General features: G+C 38.6%; 1 pseudogene; it reads left to right on the top strand.

Moving 5' to 3' along the window:
• Positions 1–19,492: 19,492 nt before the first annotated feature.
• Positions 19,493–21,145, top strand: LOC108399524 (5'-AMP-activated protein kinase catalytic subunit alpha-2 pseudogene; annotated as a pseudogene).
• Positions 21,146–24,711: the final 3,566 nt, after the last annotated feature.

Below are 24,711 nucleotides of genomic sequence, written 5' to 3'. Positions count from 1 at the left end.
TCTTATAAGCTACATCATATAAAGTAAGATTTTAAAAAGATTGGCAACCAAAATGAGTTCTGCAAGTTTCAAAAGACAGACAGACAGAAGGAAGGAAAAAAGAAAGAAAGTAAAACGAGATACAAAGAAATGTTGCATTAAAGAAAGATGGTAGAAAATGATTTCATTCCATTTGTAAAAATAAATCATTATATATTATTTGTATTACTTATACTATGCATTTTATCTGAGCAAATATGTCATTAACAATTCCAGTAGACAAAATAAATGTGTAGGGGGAACCACTGAAAATTAAGTTTGCATGTTATTATCTAATCATCTTCCTCTATCTCTGTCATCCATGTCTGATACTAAAAATCATATGGTTTTCAATGTGACAAAACCATCCATAGAAGTATGGATTTTGAGACCTTCAGCCAGGTTGTTTTGATAGCCTTGCATTTATGATTATGAGGAATTTTTGAGTACATACAAACACAATTTAAAAATTAAAGGAATAGATATGAACAAGAACCTCCATCACCCATAATGTTTGTGATCTCATATTTCCTTGAATAGATACATGTTGAAATGTTTGATTTAAGGAGAGTGGGCATTGGGTGTCATGTGAATATATTTGTATTTAGTTTCATTCACATTTAGATACTAGCAACCATTTTATTCCTCCTTTATTCCTAAAAAACTGTATTGAAATATAGATGATTAACAATATAATGTTGGTTTCAGAAAACAACAAAGTGATCCAACAATTGTATATATTAAGAAATACTCGTCATAGTAAGTGTAGTTATCACAGGTAACCATAAATATATTACTATATTATTAGTTGTATTGCCTGTGCTGTATTTCCATCCCTGTGACTAAATTAATTGAAGTCTGTGACTATCTTCTGCAACTATTTCACTTGCCTATCATGGTAACCAGCAGTCTGTTTTCTGCTTATGAGGCTATTTCTGTTTTGTTTTGTTTAATTTTATAGACTATTTAAATTTATCAAACTGTACTAATTCGGGAAATATCTGTTAAAATTAATACTAAAATTATTAAAATTCTAACTCATAAAAAGCATTTCTATATGTATTCTTATGAACACATACTTTGTCTACGCAGGAGAGACAACATTCATTCTTCTATACACATAAAAAAATAAATATTCTTTTGTTATATATCTACTAGTTGCTAACAGTTATTAATATTAAATAAAATGTATTTGTTCATTATTTTGTGGGGTTTGTGTTGTACATTTAAGTGAAATCAGGTGGTGGGAGAATGGCAGGAATTGAGAAGGGAATAAAGAGGTACAAACTTCAAATTATAAAATGTATTAGTCAAAGGAATGGAAGTACAAATAGAGAATATAACCTATAATATTGTAATATTGTGGTATGGTAACAGGGTATCTACACTTACTATGTGTGTAACTATTGAATGACTCTGTTGTACAACCAAAACCAATAAAATATTGTATAAGAAGTATATTAAAAAATTATACAGGAAGGAGCCAAGATGGTGGCATGAATAGTTCAGGAGAAATCTCCTCCAAGAAACATATATTTTTGAAAATACAACAAATACAACTATTCCTAAAAGAGACACCAGTAGATACAGTAAAACAGCCAGGCTATATCTGCATCTGTGAGAATTCAGCATCACATGAAGAGGGTAAGACATAAGCCACGGCCCAGCAGGATCAGGATGCCCCCCCTACCCCAGACCCTGGCGGGAAGAAAGGAGACGGAGCAGAGAGGGAGTGAAAGCCCAGGACCGGTAAAAAACCAGCTCTAGAAATCCACACCAGGAGCGCAGACATATGGTGCAGTGGGTGCTGGATATTAGAGAAACTGAAAAGCAAAACCTGTGAGCAGGTCCCCACAACCGGCACCCCTGAGACAAAAGAAAAGCGAGTGCTTTTTGCAAGTCTTAAGGGACAGGGACCTCACAGCTGGACAAAGTCGTCCTGACACATGAACCCCAGCACCTGAGAATCCAGGGAACTCTAGGTGACCTAATCCCCTGGGTGGCAGAACAGCTTTGAAGACCCTCACAGCGATAAGTAGCCTGCCAGTTGTTCCCCCAACCAGCATGGACACCAAAACACTGACCCAGTAGTGCAATAGTGGCAGTGAGCACGGGGGGAGGTGCGGCCAGAGGGGCCCAGGAGCAGCCCATGTTGGCAGTGGCCAAGTGGCCCAAGGCCAGCCCACGTGGGCCAGGAGTGGCAGTGGTGACAGAGTGGCATACATGAGCCTGCGGTGGCAGTGCTGGAGGGGGACAGGAGTGGCCTGTGTGAGCCCACAGCGGCAGCAACAGAGGGGACCGGGAGCAGCTCATGCAAGTCCACAGCAGCAACAACTGAGCGGCATGGAAGCGGCCCACATGAGTTTCCGGTGGTGCTGGAGGGGCCCAGGAGCCGCCTGCAGGAGACGGTGGTGGAGGAGTGACCCAGGGGCAGCAGTGCTGCCAGCAGCTGCTCAGCCTGGCACACAGCCACCTGGGCCAGACCCAAAGGCTGCTGTTGGCACACAGCTGCATGGCAGGGGCACCGTTTTCATGGAAAAGTGCACCTGGCATGCCTGCCACTCCTTGCAGGGCTCTGCATGACTCTGGTGGGGAACCAGCCCACAGCAGGTTAGGGATTAACACGGAAGCTGCTCCAGGAGTGCAGGTAACTGACACAGGTAGCAGAGAAGGGCAAGGTGAGCAGCAAGCAGGAAAGGACTTTGTTCTCCCAGCTCACACATGCACAACTGGCCTACAGCTAGGTCTATCACCATGAAAAGTGAGAAGAATTTAGTACGGCCCAAAATAGTCCAGACAACCCCTGAGAGAGGACTGGGGGACATAGACCTAACCAATCTCCCTGAAAAAGAATTCAAAATAAAGGTCATAACCATTCTGATGGATCGTCAAAGAAATATGCAAAAGCTAAGGGATGAAGTCTGGACAGTGATTACAGAAATGAAACAATCTCTGGAAGGACTTAAGAGCAGACTGGATGAGGTGCAAGAGGCCGATAATAGAATAGAAATCAGAGAACAAGAATGCAGAGAAAGTGATGAAGAGAGAGATAAAAGGATCTCCAGGTATGAAAGAATATTATGAGAGCTGTGTGACCAATCCAAAAGTAATAATATTAGCATTATAGGGGTACCAGAAGAAGAAGAGAGAGAAACAGGGATAGAAAGTGTCTTTGAAGAAATAGTTGCTGAAAACTTTTCCAAACTGGGGAAGGAAATAGTTGCTCAGACCACAGAAGCACACAGAACTCCCAACAGAAGGGACCCAAGGAGGACACACCAAGACACATAATACTTATAATGGCAAAGATCAAGGACAAGGACAGGGTATTAAAGGCAGCTAGAGAGAGGAAAATGGTCACCTATAAAGGAAAACCTATCAGGCTATCATCATATTTCTCAACAGAAACTTTAAAGGCCAGAAGAGAATGGCATGATATATTCAATGCAATAAAACAGAAGGGACTTGAACAAAGAATACTGTATCCAGAATAAAATAATTATGATTTTAATATAAAGGTGGGATTAAACAATTATAAGGCAAGCAAAAGTTGAGGGAATTTGCCTCCCACAAACCAACTCTACAGGATATATTAGAGAGACTGTTCTAGATGGGAGCACTTCTAAGGCTAAACAGATGTCACCAGAGAAAATAAAATCACAGCAAAGAAAGAAGACCAAATAAATACTAACTAAAGACAAAAAATAAAATCAACTACCCACAAAAGCAGTCAAAGGAAACACAAAAGAGCACAGAACAAAACACACGACATATGAAGAATGGAGGAGGAAGAATAAGAAGGGAGAGAAATAAAGAATCACCAGACAGTGTTGATAATAGCAAAGTAAGTGAGTTAAGTTAGACAGTAAGATAGTAAAGAAGCTAACTTTGAACCTTTGGTAACCATGAACCAAAAGCCTGCAATGGCAATAAGTACATATCATTCAATATTCACCCTAAATGTAAATGGACTGAATGAACCAATCAAAAGACACAGAGTAATAGAATGGATAAAAATCAAGACCCATCTATATGCTGCTAACAAGAGACTCACCTCAAATCCAAAGACATGCACAGACTAAAAGTCAAGGGATAGAAAAAGATATTTCATGCAAACAACACGGAGAAAAAAGCAGGTGTTGCAGTACTAGTATCAGAAAAAATAGACTTCAAAACAAAGAAAGTAACAAGAGATAAACAAGTACATTACATAATGATAAAGGGATCAGTCCAACAAGAGAATATAACCATTATAAATATTTATGCACCCAATACTGGAGAACCAGAATATGTGAAACAAATACTAACAGAATTAAAGGAGGAAATAGAATGCAATGCATTCATTTTGGGAGACTTCAGCACACCGAACCAAATATAAGTTAGGACAGAGAAGCACTGAACAGCACACTAGAACAAATGGACCTAATAGACATCTACAGAACCCTACATCAAAAGCAACAGGATACACATTCTTCTCAAGTGCAGATGGAACATTCTCCAGAGTAGACCACATACTAGGCCACAAAAAGAACCTCAGTGAATTCAAAAAGATTGAAATCCTACCAACCAACTTTTTAGACCACAAAGGTATAAAATTAGAAATAAATTGTACAAAGACAGCAAAAGGCTCACAAACACATGGAGGCTTAACAACATGCTTCAAAATAATCAATGGGTCAATGAACAAATTAAAATAGAGATCAAGCAATGTATGGAAACAAATGACAACAACACTAAGCCCCAACTTCTGTGGGAAGCAGTGAAAGCAGTCTTAAGAGGAAAGTATATAGCACCCCAGGTATATTTAAAGAAGGAAGAACAATCCCAAATGAATAGTTTAATGTAACAATTATGGAAATTAGAAAAAGAAGAACAAATGAGACCTAAAGTCAGCAGGAGGGACATAATAAAGATCAGGGAAGAAATAAATAAAATTGAGAACAATGAAAAAATAGAAAAAAATCAATGAAACTAAGACCTGGTTCTTTGAGAAAATAAACAAAATAGATAAGCCTCTAGCCAGACTTATTAAGAGAAATAGAGAATCAACACACATCAACAGAATCAGAAATGACAAAGGAAAAATCACAACAGACCCCACAGAAATACAAAGAATTATTAGAGAATACTATGAAAAACTGTATGCTAAGAAGCTGGAAACCTAGAAGAAATAGACAACTTCCTAGAAAAATACAACCTTCCAATACTGACCAAGGAAGAAACACAAAATCTAAACAAACTAACTAACAGCAATGAAATTGAAGTGGTAATAAAAAATCTACCCATGAACAAAACCACCAGGCCAAATGGATTTACCTCGTAATTTTATAAGACATACAGAGAAGATATAATACCCACTCTCCTTGAAGTTTACGAAAAAGTAGAAGAGGAGGGAATACTCCCAAACTCATTCTATGAAGCCAACATCACCATAATACCAAAACCAGGCAAAGACCCCACCAAAAAAGAAAACTACAGACCAATATCCCTGATGAATGTAGATGCAAAAATACTCAATAAAATATTAGCAAACAGAATTCAAAAATACATCAAAATGATCATACACCATGACCAAGTGGGATTCATCCCAGGGATGCAAGTTTGGTACAGCATTCGAAAGTCCATCAACATCATCCACCACATCAACAAAAAAGGACAAAAACTGCATGATCATCTCCATAGATGCTGAAAAAGCATTCGACAAAATTCAACATCCATTCGTGATAAAAACTCTCAACAAAATTGGTATTTGGGCCAGTTACCTCAATATAATAAAGGCCATATATGATAAACCCACAGCCAACTTCATGCTGAACAGTGAAAAGCTGGAAGCTTTTACTCTGAGATAAGAACAAGACAGGGATTGCCCACTCTCCCCACTGTTATTCAACTTAGTACTTGAAGTCCTAGCCATGGCAATTAGACAAAACAAAGAAATACAAGGAATCCAGATTGATAAAGAAGAAGTTACACTGTCACTATTTGCAGATGACATGATATTGTACATAAAAAAGCCCTAAAGACTCCACTCCAAAACTACTAGAACTGATACTGGAATACAGCAATGTTGTAGGATACAAAATTAACATACAGAAATCTGTGGCTTGCCTATACACTAACAATGAACTAATAGAAAGAGAAATAAAGAAAACAATTCCACTCACAATTTAATCAAAAAGAAAAAATACTTAGGAATAAACCTTACCAGGGAAGTGAAAGACCTATACCCTGAAAACTATAAGACACTCTTAAGAGAAATTAAAGAGGACACTAACAAATGGAAACTCTTCCCATGCTCTTGGCTAGGAAGAATTACTATCGTCAAAATGGCCATCCTGCCCAAAGCAATAGACAGATTTGATGCAATCCCTATCAAATTACCAACATTCTTCAATGAACTGGAACAAATAGTTCAAAAACTCATATGGAAACACCAAAGACCATGAATAGCCAAAGCAACCCTGAGAAGGAAGAATAAAGTCGGGGGGGGGATCTTGCTCCCCAACTTCAAGCTCTACTACAAAGTCACAGTAATCAAGACAGTTTGGTACTGGCACAAGAACAGAGCCACAGACCAGTGGAACAGAATAGAGACCCCAGATATTAACGCAAACATGTATGGTCAATTAATATATGATAAAGGAGCCGTGGACATACAACGGGGAAATGACAGTCTCTTCAACAAAGGGTGCTGGCAAAATTGGACAACTACATGTAAGAGAATGAAACTGGATCACTGTATAACCCCATACACAAAAGTAAATTTGAAATGGATCAAAGACCTGAATGTAAGTTGTAAAACTATAAAAGTCTTAGAAAAAAACATTGGCAAAAATCTCTTGGACATAAACATGAGGACTTCTTCATGAACATATCTCCCCGGGCAAGGGAAACAAAAGCAAGTGGGACTATATCAAGCTGAAAAGCTTCTGTACAGCAAAGGACACCATCAAAAGAACAAAAAGTTACCCTACAGTATGGGCGAATACATTTATAAATGACAGATCCGATAAAGGGTTGATATCCAAATTATATAAAGAGCTCATATAACACAACAAACGAAAAGCAAATAATCCAATTAAAAAATGGGCAGAGCAGCTGAACAGACAGTTCTTCAAAGAAGAAATTCAGATGGCCAACAGACATATGAGAAGATGCTCCACATTGCTAGTCATCACATAAATGCAAATTAAAACCACAATGAGATATCACCTCACACCAGTAAGGATTGCCACCATCCAAAAGACAAACAACAATAAATGTTGGCGAGGTTGTGGAGAAAAGGGAACCCTCCTACACTGCTGGTGGGTATGTAATTAGTTCAACCATTGTGGAAAGCAGTATGGAGGTTCCTCAAAAAACTCAAGATAGAAATATCATTTGACCCAGAAATTCCACTTCTAGGAATTTACCCTAAGAATACAGCAGCCCAGTTTGAAAAAGACAGGTGCAGCCCTATGTTTATCACAGCACTATGTACAATAGCCAAGAAATGGAAACAACCTAAGGGTCCATCAGTAGATGAATGGATAAAGAAGATGTGGTACATATACACAATGGAATATTATTTGGCCATAAGAAGAAAACAAATCCTACCATTTGCAACAACATGAATGGAGCTGGAAGGTATTATGCTCAGTGAAATAAGCCAGGTGGAGAAAGTCAAGTACAAAATGATTTCACTCATATGTGGAGTATAAGTACAAAAAAAACCTTAAGGAATAAAACAGCAGCAGACTCACAGAATGCAAGAATAGTCTAACGGTTAACAAAGGGAAAGGAACTGGGCAGGATGGGTGGGAAGGGAGGGATAAGGGCAGGGAAAAAAAAGGGGACATTACAGTTAGCATGTATAATGTGTTGCGGGAATGGAGAGGTCTGTACAACAAAGAGAGGACAAGTAGTGATTCTATAGTATCTTACTACACTGATGGACAGTGACTGTAATGGGGATTGCGGGAGGGACTTGGTGAAAGGGGGAGCCTAGAAAACATAATGTTCTGTATGTAATTGTATTTTAATGATAACAAAGAAACAAAATAACACTGTAAGATGGTGGTTGGTAGTGGGGTTTACATGGACAATGGCAAGACTCGCTTTGAATGTGGGTAAGTACTGAGTCACTATGTTGTACATCTGAAATCAATATAATGTTGTACGTGAACAATATCCCCCCAAAATTACATACATTGTAAAATATTTAGCTACTGCCTTTGAGATACTTAGAATTGAGATAATGCATAAAATTATAAACATTGAAATAATAATAGCAAAATAAGGTAAATTCCTATCAGTTTTAAAAGTACGAAACAGCTATATCACTGATATGTGAAACTTCAAATGCTAGTGAAAGGTCCACAATGGTTTTAATGAGGAGGTGAATTTTTAAACATCTCCTTAAGGTCTCAGAGGGCTTCCTCATGGTAAAAAACTGAGGATGAGTATTCCAAGCAACAACACGAAGTCAGGAGATGTATGTGACATTTCCAATAAATGGAATCTTTAATTAAAGTATAACTAACATATTCATCACCAACCACACACAATGATGTGCCAGATTTCTAATCAATAGTCCTCTTAGCTTTCTCTAATCTATTTTTTGCCTTCCTTCCCTCCAGAGAGACCCCCGTGGAGAGAGGGGATGGATGGCTACAATCTCACCCCCATGACTCACTTTACCCTCATGGGGCTCTCTGACCTCCTCGAGGTGCACTATCCTCTCTTTGTGTTCTTTGCCATCACCTACCAGGTCACCTTGGTGGGAAACGGGGCCATTCTCTTGACCATCGGGATTGAGAAGAAGCTGCACACTTAGAGCAGTACATGTAAGATCATGTATTACTTTCTGGCCAATCTGCCCCTCTTATACATATTCTGCCCATCAGCTACTGTCCTCAAGATGCTGGACAACCTCTTGACTGGGAATCACAGCATTTCCTTCCTGGGCTGTGCTTTGCAGCTTTATTTCCTGGTAGCCCTGGCAGGGACTGAGGTCTTCCTTCTCACTGTCATGGCTCATGACCGGTACGTGGCCATCTGCTTCCCCCTCTGTCATGACAAAGGGTCACTGTACCCAGCTGGCAGCTGGGACCTGGACAGCAGGGTTTCACAATTCCCTCCTCCACAAAGTGTCCACCTTCAGCCTGTTTTACTGCAAGTCCAATCGGGTTAACCAGTACTACTGTGGCATCCACCCAGTGGTGGCCCTCTCCTGCTCATCCACCTACCTGGCAGAAATGCTTGTTTTAGTATTAGGAGGTGTCTCAGGAATTAGTGCCTTCCTAACCACCTTCATCTCCTACATATACCGTCCTAAAGATCCAGTCAGTGGAAGGGAAGCACACAGCCTTCTCCACATATGCCTCCCACTTCCTGGTGGTCTTTTTGTTCTATGGAACAGCCATCTTCACCTACATTAGGCCCTCTTCAAGTCACGACTCCCCAGACAGGGACAGACTCATCACCATGCTCAACGGGTTATCACCCCAATGCTAAACCCCACTATCTACAGCCTGATGAGCACAGAGGTGAAAGGGGCACTCAGCAGGGTCTTATGTGCCTGAGCATGTTTACAGTTAGTGTAACAGTAAAACAGAAAAAGTCAGTACTCATTTAGAACACATTTATAAGGAGAATTCATAGAAAATAATTTTAATTGCCATATAGAATACGGTTATGCACACTGAAATTTATAGACATGCAAACATACACATGATTTTAGTTTATCTGAAAGCCTACATATCTATATATGCATATGTGTATCTCAATCCAAGGGTAACTTAAAGTATATAACCCCAAATAAATTTATTCATTAGTAACAGAGAACACTAGGTACAGTAATATAAGGATAAACTGAGCCTATCTTTTAAGATAATTAGAATTTTTGTTCATAGCCATATCCATATCCATAGCTAAACCTATACTATCCATTTTTATATCTACATTTGCATCTATATATGTCTATTCATAGATCTTTGTTTTTCTTCTTTTCCTCATGTGATCGAATGCCTGTGCTCTCTCCATAAAATTATCCTTTTGCTCATGCTCTCTTTTTTATTGCTTTCACTTACTATGTATTTATCTGCTTTTCTCCCTCTTTCTGTGACCCTGTACATTCTTAGATCTCCCTGTCTCTCCAACGAGAGAACTTATTTTATCTCTGATTTAGTTATCTAATTCAGTTCAGTAAAGTACTCTCATCTTACTCTCAACATGATAAAAATTGAAAGCAACTTTTTCTAACACACACACACACACACATACACAAACCACAAACACTCCTTATCAGTTGCTGTGTATTTTTGGTATCAGTATTCTCCAGCTACAGGGACTAAAATCCCTGAAACAAGTCTCTCATTTAGATATAGTAACTATTATGGAGAAATGGATACACTCAATTTATAATTGTATCGTTTTCCCCACCATTATTGAGATAGAGTTGACATATAATGTTGTATAAGTGTTTGGTCTGCAAAATGATAGTTTGATATATTTGTTGCAAAATATTTGACACCATAAAGTTGGTTAACGCATCTACCACCTCTATTTATGACACTATTCTTTCTCCATTGTTTCTTGGCTGCCTTATCAGATATTAGCTGTCCATATAAGTATGTTTACTTCTGGCTTTTTTAAATTTTATTTTTAATTTTAATTTTAATTTTTTCTTTTTTTCTTTTTTGTTAGCATTAGTGTACAATTACATGAAGAACATTATGTTTACTGGGGTTCTTCACCAAGTCCCCCCCACAAGCCCCATTAGTCACTGTCCATCAGCGTAGTATGATGTTGTAGAATCACTACTTGTCTTCTCTGTGTTGCACAGCCCTCCCCGTGCCCCCCCACATTATACATGCTAATTGTAATACCTCCTTTCTTTTTCCCCTCCCTTATCCCTCCCTTCCCACCCATCCTCCCCAGTCCCTTTCCCTTTGGTACCTGTTAGTCCCTTCTTGGGTTCTGTGATTCTGCTGCTGTTTTGTTCCTTCAGTTTTTCCTTGTTCTTACACTCCACATATGAGTGAAATCATTTGGTATTTGTCTTTCTCTGCATGGTTTATTTCACTGAGCATAATACCCTCTAGCTCTATGTATGTTGTTGCAAATGGTAGAATTTGTTTTCTTCTTATGGCTGAATAATATTCCATTGTGTATATGTACCACATCTTCTTTATCCATTCATGAACTCATGGACACTTAGGTTGCTTCCATTTCTTGGCTATTGTAAATAGTGCTGCGATAATCATAGGGGTGCATCTGTCTTTTGCAAACTGGGCTACTGCATTCTTAGGATAAATTCCTAAAAGTGGGATCCTGGGTCAAGTGGTATTTCTATTTTGAACTTTTTGAGGAACCTCCATACTGTTTTCCATAGTGGTTGAACTAATTAACATTCCCACCAGCAGTATAGGAGGGTTCCCCTTTCTCCACAACCTCACCAACATTTGTTTTTGTTTGTCTTTTGGATGATAGCCATCCTAACTGGTGTAAGGTAATATCTCATTGTGGTTTTAATTGCCATTTCTCTGATGACAAGCGATATGGAGCATCTTTTCATATGTCTGTTGGCCATCTGAATTTCTTCTTTAGAGAAGTGTCTGTTCAGCATCTCTGCCCATTTTTTAATTGGATTATTTGTTTTTTGTTTGTTGAGGTGCCTGAGCTCTTTACATATTTTGGATGTCAAGCCCTTATGGGAACTGTCATTTATGAATATATTTTCCCCATACTGTAGGGTACCTTTTTGTTCTATTGATGGTGGACTTTGCTGCACAGAAGCATTTCAGTTTGATATAGTCCCACTTGTTCATTTTTACTTTTGTTTAACTTTCCCGGGGAGATATGTTCATGAAGAAGTTGCTCATGTTTATGTCCAAGAGATTTTTGCCTATGTGTTTTTCTAAGAGTTTTATGGTTTTATGACTTATATTCAAGTCTTTGAAATATTTTGAATTTACTTTTGTGTATGGGGTTAGACAGTGATCCAGTTTGATTCTCTTACATTTACCTCTCCAGTTTTGCCAGCACCATCTGTTGAAGAGACTGTCATTTCCCCATTGTATGTCCATGGCTCCTTTATCGTATATTAATTGACCATATATGTTTGTGTTAATGTCTGGATTCTCTAGTCTGTTCCATTGGTCTGTGGCTCTGTTCTTGTGCCAGTATCAAATTGTCTTGATACTGGGGCTTTGTAGTAGAGCTTGAAGTTGGGGAGCAAGATACCCCCCTACTTTATTCTTCCTTCTCAGGATTGCTTTGGCTATTCAGGGTCTTTGGTGTTTCCATATGAATTTTTGAACTATTTGTTCCAGTTCATTGAAGAATACTGTTGGTAATTTGATAGGGATTGCATCAAATCTGTATATTGCTTTGGGCAGGATGGCCATTTTGACAATATTAATTCTTCCTAGCCAGGAACATGGGATGAGTTTCCATTTGTTAGTGTCCTCTTTAATTTGTCTTAAGAGTGTCTTGTAGTTTTCAGGGTATAGCTCTTTCACTTCCTTGGCTAGGTTTATTCCTAGGCATTTTATTCTTTTTGATGTAATTGTGAATGGGATTGTTTTCCTGATTTCTCTTTATATTGGTTCATTGTTAGTGTATAGGAAAGCCACAGATTTCTGTGTGTTAATTTTGTATTGTGCTACTTTTCTGTATTCCGATATCAGTTCTAGTAGTTTTGGAGTGGAGTATTTAGGGTTTTTTATTCATTTTATTTTGGTATCATAAATCTACAATTACATGAAGGACATTATGTTCACTGGGCTCCACCCTTCACCAAGCCGCCCCCCACATCCCCATTCACAGTCACTGTCCATCAACATAGTAAGATGCTGTAAAATCACTGCTTGTCTTCTCTGTGTTTCACAGCCCTCCCCGTGCCCCCCAATATTATACATGCTAATCGTAAGGCCCCCTTTCTTCTTTTCCCACCCTTATCCCTCCCTTACCACCCATCCTCCCCAGTCCCTTTCCCTTTTGTAACTATTAGTCCATTCTTGGGTACTGCGCTTCTGCTGCTGTTTTGTTCCTTCAGTTTTCTTTCGTTTTATACTCCACATATGAGAGAAATGATTTGGTACTTGTCCTTCTCTGCCTGGATTATTTCACTCAGCATAATACCCTCTAGCTCCATCCATGTTGTTGTAAATGGTAGGATTTGTTTTTTTCTTATGGCTGAGTAATATTCCACTGTGTATATGTACCACAGCTTGTTTATCCATTCATCTACTGATGGACATTTAGGTTGCTTCCATATCTTGGCTATTGTAAGTAGTGTAGCAATAAACATAGGGGTGCATCTGTCTTTTTCAAACTTGAGTGCTGTATTCTTAGGGTAAATTCCTAGAAGTGGAATTCCAGGGTCAAATGGTATTTCTATTATGAGCATTTTGAGGAACCTCCATACTGCTTTCTACAATGGTTGAACTAATTTACATTCCCATCAGCAGTGTAGGAGGGTTCCCCTTTCTCCACAACCTCGCCAACATTTGTTGTAGTTTGTCTTTTGGATGGTAGCCATTCTTACTGGTGTTAGATGATATCTCATTGTGGTTTTAATTTACATTTCTCTGATGGCAAGCGATGTGGAGCATCTTTTCATGTGTCTGTTCGACATCTGAATTTCTTCTTCGGAGAACTGTCTATTTAGCTCCTCTGCCCATTTTTTAATTGGATTATTTGCTTTTTGTTTGTTGAGGTGCATGAGCTCTGTATATATTTTGGATGTCAAGCCTTTATCGGATCTGTCATTTACGAATATATTCTCCCATACTGTAGGATACCTTTTTGTTCTATTGATGGTGTCCTTTGCTGTACAGAAGCTTTTCATCTTGATGGAGTCCCATTTGTTCATTTTTGCGTTTGTTTTCCTTGCCCGGGGAGATATGTTCATGAAGAGGTCACTCATGTTTATGTCTAAGAGATTTTTGCCTAAGTTTATTTCTAAGAGTTTTATGGTTTCATAACTTATATTCAAGTCTTTGATCCATTTTGAATTTACTTTGTGTATGGGGATAGACAGTGATCCAGTTTCATTCTCTTACATGTCGCTGTCCAGTTTTGCCAGCACCATCTGTTGAAGAGACTGTCATTTCCCCATTGCATGGCCATGGCCCCTTTATCGAATATTAGTTGACCATATAAGTTTGTGTTAGTGTTTGGAGTCTCTATTCTGTTCCATTGGTCTGTGGCTCTTTTCTTGTGCCAGTACCAAATTGTCTTGATTATTGGGGCTTTGTAGTAGAGCTTGAAGTTTGGGAGTGGGATCACCCCAACTTTATTCTTCCTTCTCAGGATTACTTTAGCTATTCAGGGTCTTTGGTGTTCCCATATGAATTTTTGAACTATTTGTTCCAGTTCATTGAAGAATGCTGTTGATAGTTTGATAGGGATTGCATCCAATATGTATATTGCTTTGGGCAGAATGACCATTTTGATGAAATTAATTCTTCCTAGCCAGGAGCATGGGATTAGTTTCCATTTGTTAGTGACCTCTTTAATTTCTCTTAAGAGTGTCTTATAGTTTTCAGGGTATAGGTCATTCACTTCCTTGAATATGTTAATTCCTAGGTATTTTATTCTTTTTGTTGCTATTGTGAATGTAATTGTCTTCCTGATTTCTCTTTCTGTTGGCTTATTGTTAGTGTATAGGAAAGCCACAGATTTCTGTGTGTTAATTTTGTATCCTTCAACTTTGCTGAATTCTGATATTAGCTCTAGTAGGTTCGGAGTAGAGTCTTTAGGGTTTTTTTATGTACAATATCATGTCATCTACAAGTAGTGACAGTTTGACCTCTTCTTTACCAATCTGGATTTCTTGTATTTCTTTGTTTTGTCTAATTGCCGTGGCTAGGACCTTGTACTATGTTGAATAACAGTGGGGATAGTGGGCATCCCTGTCTTGTTCCTGATCATAGAGGAAAGGCTTTCAGGTTCTCGCTGTTCTGTATGATGTTGAGTGTGGGTTTACCATATATGGCCTTTATTATGCTGAGGTACTTGCCCTCTATACTCATTTTGTTGAGAGTTTTTATTATGAATGGATGATAAATTTTATCGAATGCTTTTTCAGCATCTATGGAGATGATCATGTGGTTTTTGTCTTTCTTTTTGTTGATGTGGTGGATGATGTTGATGGATTTTCAAATGTTGTACCATCCTTGCATTCCTGGGATGAATCCCACTTTGTCATGGTGTACTATCCTTTTGATGTATTTTTGAATTTGGTTTGCTAATATTTTGTTGAGTATTTTTGCATCTATGTTCATCAGAGATATTGGTCTGTAGTTTTCTTTTTTGGTGGGGTCTTTGCATGGTTTTGGTATTAGGGTGATGTTGGCTTCATCGAATGAGTTTGGGAGTATTCCCTCCTCTTTCATTTTTTGGAAAATTTTAAGGAGAATGGGTATTATGTCTTCCCTGTATGTCTGATAAAATTCCGAGGTAAATCCATCTGGCCCAGGGATTTTGTTCTTTGGTAGTTTTTTGATTACCGCTTCAATTTCATTGCTGGTAATTGGTCTGTTTAGACTTTCTGTTTCTTTCTGGGTCAGTCTTGGAAGGTTGTATTTTTCTAGGAAGTTGTCTATTTCTCCTAGGTTTCCCAGCGTGTTAGCATATAGGTTTTCATAGTATTCTCTAATAATTCTTTGTATTTCTGTGGGGTCCGTTGTGGTTTTTCATTTCTTGTTTCTAATTCTGTTGATTTGTGTTGACTCTCTTTTCCTCTTAATAAGTCTGGCTAGAGGCTTATCTATTCTTTTTTATTTTTTTCAAAGAACCAGCTCTTGGTTTCACTGATTTTTTTTCTATTGTTTTATTCTTCTCAATTTTGTTTATTTCTTCTCTGAACTTTATTATGTCCCTCCTTCTGCTGACCTTAGGCCTCATTTGTTCTTCTTTTTCCAATTTCGATAATTGTGACATTACAGCATTCATTTGGGATTGTTCTTCCTTCTTTGAATATGCCTGGATTGCTATATACTTTCCTCTTAAGACTGCTTTTGCCATATTCCACAGTAGTTGGGGATTTGTGTTGTTGTTGTCATTTGTTTCCGTACATTGTTGGATCTCCAGTTTGATTTGGTCATTGATCCACTGAATATTTAGGAGCATGTTGTTAAGCCTCCATGTGTTTGTGAGCCTTTTTGCTTTCTTTGTACAATTTATTTCTAGTTTTATGCCTTTGTGGTCTGAAAAGTTGGTTGGTAGGATTTCAGTCTTTTGGAATTTACTAAGGCTCTTTTTGTGGCCTAGTATGTGGTCTATTCTGGAAAATGTTCCATGTACACTTGAGAAGAATGTGTATCCTGCTGCTTTTGGATGTAGAGTTCTGTAGATGTCTATTAGGTCCATCTGTTCTGGTGCATTGCTCAGTGCCTCTGTGTCCTTACTTATTTTCTATGTGGTGGATGTGTCCTTTGGAGTGAGTGGTGAGTTGAAGTCTCCAAGAATGAATGCATTGCATTCCATTTCCTTCTTTAATTCTGTTAGTATTTGCTTCACATATGTTGGTGCTGTCCTGTATTGGGTGCATATATATTTATAATGGTTATCTCCTCTTGTTGGACTGAGCCCTTTATCATTATGTAATGTCCTTCTTTATCTTTTGTTATTCTCTTTATTTTGAAGGCTATTTTGTCTGATACTAGTATTGCAACACCTGCTTTTTTCTCCCTGTTGTTTGCATGAAATATCTTTTTCCATCCCTTGACTTTAAGTCTGTGCATGTCTTTGGATTTGAGCTGAGTCCCTTGTAAGCAGCACGTGGATGGGTCTTGCTTTTTTATCCATTTTATTACTCTGTGTCTTTTGATTGGTGCATTTAGTCGATTTACCTTTAGCGTGATAATTGAAAAGTATGTACTTATTGCCATTGCAGGCTTTAAGTTTGTGGTTACCAAAGGTTCAGGGTTAGCTTCTTTACTATCTTACTCTCTAACTTAACTCGCTTGTTGAACTATTATAAACATGGTCTGATGATTCTTTATTTCTCTCCCTTCTTATTCCTCTTCCTCCCTTCTTCATATGTTGGGTGTTTTGTTCTGTGCTCTTTTTAAGAGTGCTCCCATCTAGAGCAGTCCCTGTAAGATGCCCTGTAGAGGTTGTTTGTGGGTGGCAAATTCCCTCAGCTTTCGCTTGTCTGTGAATTGTTTAATCCTTCCTTCATATTTAAATGATAATTGTGCTGGATACTGTATTCTTGGCTCAAGGCCCTTCTGTTTCATTGCATTAAGTATATCATGCCATTCTCTTCTGGCCTGTAGGGTTTCTGTTGAGAAGTCTGATGATAGCCTGATGGGTTTTCCTTTGTAGGTGACCTTTTTTTTCTCTCTGGCTGCCTTTAAAACTTTGTCCTTGTCTTTGATCTTTGCCATTTTAATTATTATGTATCTTGGTCTTACCCTCCTTGGATCCCTTGTCATGGGAGTTCTGTGTATCTCTGTGTTCTGAGAGGCCATTTCCTCCCCTTGTTTGGGGAAGTTTTCAGCAATTATTTATTCAAAGACACGTTCTATCCTTTTTTCTCTCTCTTCTTCTTCTGGTACCCCTTTAATGTGGATAGTGTTCCATTTCAATTGGTCACACAGTTCTCTGAAAATTCTTTCATTCGTGGAGATCCTTTTATATCTCTCTGCATCAGCTTCTCTACATTCCTGTTCTCTGTTTTCTAGTCCATTAATGTTCTTCTGCATCCTGTCCATTCTGTTTTGAAGTCCTTCCTGAGCTTGTTTTATTTCTCTATTCTCCCTCCTTAATTCTTGCATATTTCTCTGCAAGTCCATCAGCAAGGTTATGACTTTTGTTTGAATTCTTTTTCAGGAAGACTGGTTAAATCTATCTCCCCAGGTTCCTTCTCAGGGGAAGATGTAGGTCTGGGTTAGTCTCGTCTGGATCTAATTTTTTTGCCTTTTCATGTTGATAGGTACAATGTTGTGCTATTGACTCGTCTGTCAGCTGGGAGAGCCAAGACTGTTTCCACTTGCTTCTGGCTTTCTTTACTGGAACAACTTTACGACCCCTAGTGCATTTTGTTGGGCAATTGTGTTTAGACTGTGTCTTTGTATCTTGCCTGGCTGGTATGGAGGAAGCTCCCTTGCTGAGGAGTGGCCAGCCTCAGGCTGCTTCTCTGCTATGGCAGAGCCCTGGAGGGGTAATGGACGGGGGTCTGTTTGGCTGTTTACCTCTGTGAGGGGTCTCAGAGCTGTTGCCCATGGGGTTAGTGTGCCTAGAGTTCCCTGGAATTTCCAGCTGCTGGATTCTGACCCCGGATGCTTCCTTCCAGTTGTGGGGTCTCTGTCCTTTTAAGACTTTCAGAAAGTGTTCGCTTTTCTTAGTCACAGGGGCACTGGCTTCGTGACCCACTCACAGGTCTTACTGTCCTGCTTCCCTAGTTTCCAGCACCCCATGCATGCACTGTGTCTGCACTCTGGTGTGGGTGGCTAGGGCTGGGTGTTTAGCAGTCCTGGGCTCCCTCACCCTCCCCACTCTGACTCCTCTCCTCCTGCCTGGAACTGGGGTGAGGGACCTTGGGTTCCGCTGGGCTGCAGCTTGTATCTTACCCCTTTCACCAGCTGCTGGGTTCTCACAGGTGTGGATGTAGTCTGGCTGTTGTCCGGTGTCTTCTGGTCTCTCTTTTAATATTATTTGTATTTGTTGTATTTTCAAAAATATATATGTTTTTGGGAGGAGATTCCCACAGTCCTACTCATGCCGTCATCTTTGCTCCGCCAAGCAATAATCTCAGCATTTAGAAGGCGGGTTTTCATGTACGAGTTATAACATGTACAGGAAGTCCAAAAAATTGGAGACCATAGGATAAGTTGCCTTAAAATCCCATTTTCCTTATCTACACTCTTTGTGTACTCTTACGTTTTAAGTAGTAGTTTTGCAAACGCTTTTCTGATCATAAAAATGAAACCATAGTACAAAACCAGCAAACAAAATTCCCTTTCAACCAGGAATAAAGTGGTCTAATAGTTAATCTGAAAAATAAATATGTTAAAACATTGAGGAAGACTAGAAACATAGTGAAGATAATGTGTGTACTTTAGTTTTCTCAGATTAAAACTAAAATTAATGATACTTCATGTGAATCTGTGTCTACATTGTTGCCTGCGTCACCTTTGTTCTTCTGTCAGTTTTTTCCTCTGCAATTTTTCTATTTGTCATTATCAATTCAGTTAGGCGGTGCCTTGATTGAGCTGCCTGTATGTTTCTTGTAATTGGGGTCCATTTCTTATGTTTGCCCATTTATAGACTTTATCAAACCTAGGAAAATTTTAACCATGACAGCCCCTTCCAGGAGCCGCACCCACGTACCCCAGCCCCCCGACGGGCGCCCCCACACTACGGGTAGGCAGCAGCCCAGGACCCCTCGTGGGCCCGCTGCACTGTGGGTAGGCAGCAGCCACGGCTGCCCTGGGGAGCCCACGGCGGGGGCGCGGAGTGGCCGAGCCTGTGTGCGCAGATGGCTGAGAGGCCACAGCATGGCGGGTGGGTGAAAATGGGGCTCTGCGCGCTGGGGGATGTGCTGGGCGTCAGTGCCTTCGGCGAGGTGAAGATTGGAGAACATCAATTTACAGGCAATAAAGTGGCCATCAAAATCTTAAATAGAAGATTCGCAGTTTAGATGATGTTGGAAAACTAAAACGAGAAATTCAAAATCTAAAACTGGTCATCCTTGTATTATCAAACTATACCAGTTAATCAGCAAGCATTCCAACAGATGTTTTTATGGTAATGGTATATATTCGGTGTTGAGTTATTTGACTACATCTGTAAACATGGACAGGGTGAAGAGATGGGAGTCAGGCGGCCCTTCCAGCAGGTACTCTGCTGTGGTTACCTCCATAGGCCTATGGTTGTTCACTGAGACCTGAAACCTGAGAATGTGCTATTGGACGCACACGTGAATGCCAAGACAGCAGATTTTGGATTATCCATTATGATGTCAAATGGTGAATTTCTGAGAATTAGTTGTGGATCTCCCAATTAGGCAGTACCTGAAGTCATCTCAGACAGATTGTCTGCAGGTCCTGAAGTTGGTATCTGGAGCTGTGGTGGTATTTTGTATGCTCCTCTTTGTGGCACCCTTCCGTTTGTTGATGAGCATGTACCTACATTATTTAAGAAAATCCGAGGGTGTGTTTTTATATCCCAGAATATCTCAATCACTCCATTTCATTGCCACTCTCCTGATGCATATGTTGCAGGTTGACCCCTTGGAAAGAGCAATTATAAAAGTCATAAGAGCATGAATGGTTTAAACAAGATTTTCCCACTTACTTGTTTTCCAAAGACCCTTCCTATGATGCTAACGTTATTGATGATGAGGCTGTGAAAGAAATATGTGAAGAACTTGAGTGTATAGAATCAGAAGTAACGAACAGTTTATATAGTGGTGACCCTCAAGACCAGCTTGCAGTGGCTTATCATCTTATCATTGTCAATTGGAGAATAACAAACTAAGCCAGTGAGTTCTACCTCACTAGTCCCCCAACTGGTTATTTTATGGATGACAGTGCCATACATATTCCCCCAGTCCTGAAACCTCATCCAGAAAGGATGCCACCTCTTGCAGCAGACATCCCTAAAGCAAGATGTCCATTGGATGCACTGAATACAACTAAGCCCAAATCTTTAGCTGTGAAAAAAGCCAAGTGGCATTCTTGGAATCCGAAGTCAAAGCAAACCATATGACATTATGGCTGAAGTTTACCAGGCTATGAAGCAGCTGGATTTTGAGTGGAAGGTAGTGAATGCAAACCATCTTCGTGTAAGAAGGAAAAATCCAGTGACTGGCAATCATGTGAAGATGAACTTACAACTTTACCTGGTTGAAAACACAAGCTGTTTTTGGACTATAAAAGCATTGATGATGAGAGAGTGGAGCGGAGGTCTGGTTCCTCAGCACCACAGCGTTCTTCTTCTGCTGCCATCTTACATAGACCAAGATCAAAGCTTTGATTCTGTAACTGCAGAGAGCCATTCACTTTCTGGGTCTCTCACTGGCTCCTTGACTGGAAGCACACAGTCTTCAGTTCCACCTAGCCTGCGCAGTGACTCCATGGATTTTTTTGAAACGTGTGCCTGTCTGATCATTACATTAGCCCGTTGGTGATTCTTCCCTAGTTTCTATCTTTCTCTTATTGCACTGTTGAAACCAGACATATTCTTTGAATTATTTTACCAATGGATGTCACATACTCTGCAATACTGATTGACAGACATGAATATCTCCAGGAGACACTCAATGCCATTGAAATTACTGAAAACAAAAAAGTCTGACAAGTTTCTTTACCCATAGAAACCTGTAGTTCTATTTTGCCTGTGATAAATTCACATAGGCAGTGTTTTTAAAGGGTGAAGTTGATGAAGACTTGTTAACTTAAAATTGTGAGTTCACTACTGATGATTAATACACCTTCACTGGTGAACCATTTTAATCAAAGTTTGGTTGGGTAACACCTCTTTGTTTACTTCCTAAATTTCAGTAGGCTTTAAGCTGTGTTTATATACCCAGTTCTTTTACACATGATTAAAAAATCAAACAACCATTATTAGTAAGACAGTATTTAACTATTGAAACCTTAAAAGCCTGTCCCCCATATTTCAGAAGCTAAGTTCTCCTAGAAGTTCTTGCAGATACTGCTTAGTGTTTAACAGAAGGGCTGTGGTCCTGCAGCAAGTAACCATGACATCCAGGCCCCTGAAAGACCGCTGTAACCAACTGGAGGTTTTATCCTGAGATTTCTCCAGGTAATATAGTTCTTAAGAGGCTTCAGGGTTCTACTCGGAATTGGAACATCTGGAAGTGCAACTTCTGTCTTTTCATAAACTTAAATCATTTTAAACATGCCTTCAAAAAAAGGAAAGAAATTTTAACCATGATTTGTCACTCTCTCCGAGGTTTCTCTCATTTGAGTATTTTACTTACATGTGTATTTGGCTTCTAGAAGGATTTTTTCTTTGTATCTTTTACCTTTTTGTGTTTCATTTTTGATAGTTTGCATTGCTATGTAATCAAGTTGAATAATCATTTCTTCTACTATGCCTAATACATTCTAAATCCCACCCAGTGTATTTGTTTAGTTTTTATCTTCTAGAGACATCTTTCTTGAGTCTTTTAAATAATTTCTGTGTCTCTACTTCATATCTTCAATATTTAATTTAGTTTCTTGAAAATGTGGGTTATCATCACAGTAATTATTTTCATGTCCTAGTATATTCTGTTATCAGTTTAGGATCATTTCTGGATCAATGTTGATTAATATTCTGTTTCTTCTCTGCATGTCTGTTAATTTTTGTTTGGATCCCAGGCATTATGAATTTTAAATATCAGATGTTGGAGTTTTGGGGTTTTATTTGATTTTTGTTTGTTAACCCACTTAACTTATTTTGCCTATGTCTACTTCCTTCCTCAATGGTAACCATCAGTTTGCTGTCTGTATTTATAAGTCTATTTCTGTATATTTATTTAATTTTTTAAAGATTTCACATAGAAGTGAAATCACATAGTATTTTTCTTTCTCTTTCTGATTCATTTCATATACCATAATACCCTCTAAGTATATCTATATTTTCACAAATGGCATGATTTCATTCTTCCTCATGGTTGAGTAATATTCCAGCATGTTAGTGTGTGTGTGTGTGTGTGTGTGTGTGTGTGTGTGTGTGTGTGTGTGTGTAATATCTTTACCCATTCATCTGTGGACACTTATATTGCTTCCCTATCTTGGCCATTGTAGAAATGTAAACATAGTGGTACATATAACTTTTAAAAGTATGTGATTTTGTTTTCTTCACATAAATTTCCAGAAGTGGAGTTACTGGGTTGTATGGTAGTTCTTAATTTTTTGAGGAGCCTCCATATTGTTTTCCATTGAACAATTTACATTTCCACAAACAGTGCATGAAGTTTCCCTTTTATCCACATCCTCATCAACACTTGTTATTTCTGTCTTGTTGATATTGGCCATTCTGACTAGTGTAAGGTGGTATCTCATTGTGGTTTTTATTTGCATTTCTCTGATTATTAGTGATACTGAGCATCTTTTCATGTATCTATTGGTCATCTATATGTCATTTTGTAATAATGTCCTCTGCCCATTGTTTAATCAGATTATTAGTTTTCTTTTTTATGTTGAGTTGGAGGATATTACAGTTTTAAAATTATTATACCTATTCTAATCTAGAGCTTTTTCCCTAGGATATGATCAAGTTTACCTGGAAACGTTTTTCTCTTTTTGGTCTGACCTTTAAACATCCTTAGATGGGCGTGAAGCTACATTTGTGTCAGAGTTCCGGGGTTAAATTACTCCTTTCCCTCAATGTGGGAAAGACAATTCTTTGTACTCTAAGCAGCGTCTCCTGACTCATGAGTTCCCCACTGAGGCTATTAGGTACAGGAATTGTTTGTGGCCACTTGTCAACTGTAGACACTGTTCTCTCTCCTCCTTTTCAGGGCTTAATTTTTCCTAGCCTTGATTAATTTCATCACATATGTTCTCTTTTTATACTCAGCTGAATATTTGACTGAAACATATCTCAAGACTTCTGTATGCAACTCTCTTTTCTTGTGCCTTACAAACTATCCTGGAGAAAGTTCTATGTACTCTTGAAAAGAATGTGTATTCTGCTGTTTTGGGATGGAATGGTCTGTATAAGTATGTTAGGACCATGTGGCCTAATGTGTCATTCAAAGCTGCTGTTTCCATATTGATTTTCTGTCTATGATAATTCCATTGATATAAATTGGGTGTAAAGTACCTTACTGTGATTGTATTACAGTCAGTTTCTCTGTGTCAATTAATATTTGCTTTATATATTTAGGTGTTCCTCCATTGGGTATGTATTTACAATTGTTATAACTTCTTGTTGGACTGAACCATTTATCCTTGTGTAGTGTCTTTCTTTGTCTCTTCTTCTTGTCTGAAAGTTTATTTTGATAAAAAATACTGCTACCCTGGCTTTTAAAAATTTTCATTTATGTGAAGCATCTTTTTTCCATTCCTTCCCTATCAGTCTGTTTCTTTAGGTGTGAAGTGAATCTTCTGTGGGTAGCATATAGATGGGTCTTGGTTTTTTCATCCATTCAGTCACCCTTTGTCCTTTGATCAGAACACTTAGTACATTTACATGTAGAGTAATTATTGATAAGAATGTCCTTACTACCATTTTGTTCAATGCTTTCTGGTTGCTTTTGTAGTTCTCTGCTCTCTTGCTTTCTCCTTTTGTGCATGATGACTTTCTTTAGTGCTGTGCTTAGATTCATTTCTCTTCATTATTTTGTGAAGCTGTTGTGGGTTTTTGGTTTGTGGTTACCATGCATTTCATATATGACATCCTGCGTATATAGCAGTCTGTGTTAACCTGATGGTCACTTACATTTGAACACATCCTAAAAGCACTACATTTTTTTACCCTCTCTCCTGCATGTTTTATGAGTATGAAGTTTTAGTTTACACCATTTTATTTAGGGATTCCCTTAACTAATTTTTTATATGTAATTGATTTTACTGCTTTTGTATTTTAACCTTCATAATAGCTTTTAAAGGACATGTGTACTATCTTTATTATATGTTTGCATTTATAAGAGAAAATTTTCTCATTCATATTCATAATTTTCTTCTAATCATGGCTTATTTCTTTTCCTCTTAAAGAAGACCCTTCAACATTTCTTTTAGG

Source organism: Manis javanica, chromosome 14, assembly GCF_040802235.1.
Source record: "Manis javanica isolate MJ-LG chromosome 14, MJ_LKY, whole genome shotgun sequence".
NCBI classification, from domain to species: domain Eukaryota; kingdom Metazoa; phylum Chordata; class Mammalia; order Pholidota; family Manidae; genus Manis; species Manis javanica.
Note: the sequence above shows the minus strand (reverse complement) of the source record. Positions and strands in the feature narration are given on the sequence as shown.